The sequence below is a fragment of the Mchenga conophoros genome, linkage group LG23 (genome assembly GCF_057382185.1).
Source record: "Mchenga conophoros isolate Kocher_MC1m ecotype Shallow Benthic linkage group LG23, M_conophoros_male_GT1.1, whole genome shotgun sequence".
NCBI classification, from domain to species: Eukaryota; Metazoa; Chordata; class Actinopteri; order Cichliformes; family Cichlidae; genus Mchenga; species Mchenga conophoros.
Genome location: NC_140547.1, coordinates 35,507,352 through 35,512,676, shown reverse-complemented (window position 1 = coordinate 35,512,676; position 5,325 = coordinate 35,507,352). Strand labels below are relative to the sequence as shown.

General features: G+C 44.2%; 1 pseudogene; it reads left to right on the top strand.

The window, feature by feature from the left end:
• The first annotated feature begins 348 nt into the window (after positions 1 to 348).
• On the top strand, positions 349 to 1,603 carry LOC146547739 (uncharacterized; annotated as a pseudogene).
• Positions 1,604 to 5,325: the final 3,722 nt, after the last annotated feature.

The following is a 5,325-nucleotide window of genomic DNA, read 5'->3' as shown; positions in this document are numbered from 1 at the left end:
TATTTTTTCTTTCTTTCTCATTGTTTACATTTCTGCTGTTCAAGTGACTGATATTCATACAGTGTTAAGTTAATGTTGTGATGAGTAACCTGTGTATTGTGCATATGGTGGGCTTCAGCAGTTGCTGTATGAAACAGTATTACTGGCTTGGACAAGATATGTAATGTGACTTAAGTATACACGTTAAGTGATGTTTAAGGAGTAATAGTAATTACTGTGCCTTAAAGTTGTAACAGTAAATGTAGATTAATATTCATTTGCTCCTCAACTACCAAATCAAATTTAAGCTGCTGCACCATTACATTAAGGCTAAGTAAGATATACAAAAAAACCCAAACCCCTCCAACAATGGCAGAGTTTGAGGCTAATCCAGAAGTCAGTGAAAAGGGTGATGTGGAACAACTCTCTGCAGATGAGCAACTACAAGCAGTTGAAGGCACAGCTGATGATGTTTCTACTACCTCACAAAGAGCACGACAGAGCCAACGAGTCCGTACATTGACGGAAAAGGGCAAAGAACTGTACGGTGAGCACATAAAGAAGGCTGCACATCGTTTCAGTGTGCGCTATGAGAAGTGGAAGGTTGTCATTAAGGATGCCAAAGGAGCTATAGATGGTCAATGCTCAAAGGATCTGCTACAAGAACATGTTTCCAAGGTTTTGAGTGCTTCTAAGGATGTGAATGCAGCCTATGATGACTTGAGACGTATTGAATCTCCAGATAGTGACACAAGACGAAGGATGGATACGTGTGAAGCCATAACAAAGACAATTATCGAATCTGTAGGAAAGTGTCCAAGCCCAAGTAGTGCGGAGGTTAAAAGAGATGAAGAACTTTGGAAGGACGCTGAGTCTTCATCTAAATCCGTAGCCTCAGATGTGAAAAGTCAAAGGGATGAAAAATGGAAGGAGACTGAGGTATACCTAAGTTAGAAGCCTCAGACAGGATGAGTGTTAAGTCACACCACACTAAGCTCTCTTCTCATTCGAGGGTTTCCTCTAGACACTCCAGCCAGCTCTCGGCTAAAAGACAAGATGCAGCTGCTGAAGTTGCAGCAAATGAGGCTGCTCTCCAAGTTCTGCTTGAACAAGAAATCCATATGAAGGAAGTTGAAAGGCAAGAAGCAGAAATAGCACAAAGACAAAAGGCTCTAGACGCTAAGTGCAGAGAAATAGAGCGACTTGAGACTGTAAAAAAGCTGAATGCAGCAAAGGCTCGACAGCAGGTGTATGAACAAAGTGAATGTTCAGATGAAGAAATATACAACCTACTTCACCACAGATCTGATAAGAAAAATGAAGTCAAGTCTGAAAACAATGACCAGCATATGAAACGGTGTTCCTCGCCACGAAATGTGACACCGCACCGAGAGGTGAACACAGAAGATCTGGTCAAAGCATTTGCAGTGTCTCTTAATGCAAGTCGTCTTCCGGTACCAGAGCCAACAATATTCAGTGGCGACCCTATCAGATATAATGATTGGAAAATTTCCTTTCAGACTCTGATTGACAGGAAAAATATACCAACTGAAGAGAAGACTTATTATCTGAGGAAATATGTAAGTGGACCTGCAAGGAAGGCAATAGAAGGCTACTTCCCGCTTGGCACAGAGTCTGCATACTATGCAGCATGGACAGTTCTCGAAGAGAGGTATGGCAATCCCTTCCTTGTAGCAAAGGCCTTCAGAGACAAACTTGACGCATGGCCTAAGATAAGCTCTAAAGGCAGTATGGAACTTCAAGCATTTGCTGGCTTCCTTTGCTGCTGTAAGACAGCCATGTCGCAAATGAAGGGGCTTGAAGTGCTCAATGACTGCAATGAAAACCAAAAAATGCTCGCAAAACTTCCAGATTGGCTTACTTCAAGGTGGAACAGAAAGGTTACAGAAGTGCAAGAAGAGACTCACACCTTTCCATGCTTCAGCCAGTTTGTAGATTTCATCTCACGGGAAGCCAAAATTGCCTGTAATCCCATAACATCTCTCTTTGCTCTGAAGCCAAGTGAAACTGAAGGGGCAAAAACAACAAGGAACAGAGGCAATGGAGCAAAGGTGCTAGCAACTAACTCAAATGAAAGGACTGTTAGTGCTAGTTGTGTGTACTGTGAAAGGTCGGGTCACAGCCTACTTAAGTTTGTTCAAGACAAGAAGTTATGTTTTGGCTGTCTGAACTCTGGTCATCGCTCCAAGGATTGTGAAGGGAGAGAAACCTGTGACACATGTAATAAAAGACATCCAACATGTCTTCGTGACAGTCGCACGAAGGAAGAAAGAACAAGGAGAAATCCCCACAAGAACAGTGACAGGACAAGACAAACGAACGCAGATGTCTCACAAGACAACAGTGTCACACCAACAACAAGTGAAGCAACTTCTAACAGAGTCACACAGAATGTTGACGACACTCACACATCTTCCAAATTCTTGTGTACGCGCTCCTTGATACACAGAGCGATACGACCTTTATTCTTGAAGAAACGGCACAAGCTCTGCATATCAAAGGTGAATCGACTCAGCTAAAGCTCACTACTATGTCTTCAAGAAACACAGTTGTGTCCTGTCGCAAGCTCTCAGGTCTACAAGTCAGAGGGTTCTACTCAAATAAGACCATTTCTCTACCAGTGACGTATGCCAGAGACTTTATTCCCGCAAACCAAGATCACATTCCATCGCCCGCAACAGCTAAGGCATGGTCTCATCTTGAATGCATTGCAAGTGAGATCGCTCCACTACAAAGCTGTGATGTTGGTCTGCTGATTGGGTACAACTGCCCCCAAGCACTTGTTCCTCATGAGGTTGTGTCTGGAAAGGAAAATCAGCCGTTTGCCCAAAGAACTGATCTGGGATGGAGTATTGTTGGTTATGGCAATCCATGTCTCGATTATGGAGACGCCTTCGGAATAAGTCACCAAGTCATTGTGAAGGAAGTGGTGCCTGACATTAATCCCTCTTCAAATCTCACCAACAAGGTTCACTATGTCTACAGAACTCAAATAAAGGAAATGATCTCTCCCACAGAGGTCCTAAAGATGTTGGAGTCTGACTTTGTTGAGAAAGCACCAGAAGACACAAAGGTCTCTCAAGAAGATCTCAAGTTTTTAACAAGGATGAAGGCCGGCATTAGGCACAAGGAGGATGGTCATTTTGAAATGCCACTCCCATTTAAGAGCGAAAGGCCGAACCTGACAAACAACAAGGTATGTGCTATTCATCGCCTCAAATGTTTAGAAAAAAGGCTCAAGAGTAACAAGCAGTACTATATGGACTATAAGAAATTTATGGATGAGATCCTAGCCCATGGAGATGCTGAAAAGGTCCCAGAGCAAGACATTGACAAGACACCAGTTTGGTACATCCCACACCATGGTGTGTATCATCCACAAAAACCCGGAAAGATTCGTGTCGTCTTTGATGCCTCTGCCAAGTTCCAAGGCGCTTCCTTAAATGACCATCTCCTCACTGGTCCAGAGCTAACAAACACCTTGATCGGAGTCTTGTGTCGCTTCTGAAGAGGCCCAGTGGCTTTCATGTGTGACATCGAACGCATGTTCCACCAATTCCATGTGCATGCTTGTGACCAAGATTACCTACGGTTCTTGTGGTGGGAGAACGGTGACCTTGAAACTCCATTCACTGTCTACAGGATGAAGGTACACCTATTTGGAGCAGCATCTTCTCCAGGTTGCGCCAACTATGGCCTCAAGCATCTTGCAGCTGAAGGGGAAGGAAGTTTTAATGAAGATCATCAAAACCAACTTCTATGTTGATGACGGACTAGCAAGTGTTGACACTGAAGATCAGGCAATACAGCTGGTTAATGAAGCACGCAAACTCTGCAGCATGGGCAAACTTCGGTTGCACAAGTTCATCTCAAACAGCACCAAAGTTCTAGCTTCGCTTCCGAAAGAAGAATGCGCTGCAGCTCCCAAAGAGCTAGATATGGCACTCGGTGAAGTACACATGGAAAGAGCACTTGGCATACAATGGTGTGTGGCGTCAGATCAATTTCAGTTCAGAGTAGTTGTTAAGGACAAACCACTCACCAGAAGAGGAGTATTGGCCACAGTCGCCTCTGTGTTCGATCCACTTGGGTTTGTGTCACCTTTCATTCTGCTGGGAAAGCAGATTTTGCAACAAATGTGTCGAGATAAACTCAGCTGGGATGATAACTTACCTGACAGACTTCGACCTCAGTGGGAGTATTGGTTGCGTGATCTGGGAAACCTTGCAGACGTAAAGGTTCACAGATGCTACATTCCTTCGAACTTCAAGGCACAGCACTACGAACTTCATCATTCAAGCACAACTGGTGAAGTCCACTGCTCATTGGTGATGGGAAGATCAAGAGTTCCACCAACCAAAGTCACAACTATACCTCGGCTTGAGTTGTCGGCGGCTGTTGTTGCTGTGCGCACTGGTGACATGCTGAAAAGGGAATTGGAAATGGAAATTTCAGAAGAAAGGTATTGGACTGACTCGAAGGTGGTACTCGGATACCTCAGCAATGAAGCCAGAAGATTTCATGTGTTTGTTGCAAACCGAGTGGAACGCATCGAACAAAGCACAGATTCAACCCAATGGAGGTATGTAACTTCCGAAGATAATCCGGCAGACCACGCCTCAAGAGGTCTTACAGCAGAACAACTTGTAGCATCAAACTGGTTCAAAGGCCCAGACCTCCTTTGGCAAAAGGTCATACCCAGTGGGGAAATTAAGGTGAGAGAGTTATCAACCAGTGACCCGGAGGTTAAGAAGGTTCAAGTCCACAAGATACAAGGGGAGGAACAAAGGTCACTGTTAGATCGCTTACACAAGTTTTCCGACTGGTCTAGGATGATTAAGGCAGTTGCTAGACTCAAGCGCTATGTGAAAGAAGCAAAGGATCACAAGAGTAGATCACACGACATCAGTAGCCTACAAGAGAGAAAGGAAGCAGAGTTAACAATCATAAAGATGGTTCAAGAAACAGCCTTTGCTCAGCAAATAAAAACCTTGCAACATCATGATGTGATGCAGATGAAAGACAAGGTTAGCAAGTTACACAAGTTATGTCCATTTCTTGATGACCAAGGCATTCTTCGGGTAGGCGGACGCTTAACACATGCAGCTTTGCACCCCAATGTCAAGCATCCCGCGATCCTGCCAAGAGACAGTCACGTGTCGGCATTACTGGTCAAGCATTATCACGAGAAGACATACCATCAAGGACGAGGGATCACCATGAATGAACTTCGAGCTAACGGATTCTGGATTCTTGGATGCAGCAAGATTGTGTCATCTTACATCTATAAATGTGTAAAATGCAGAAGGTTCAGAAGGCGCACAG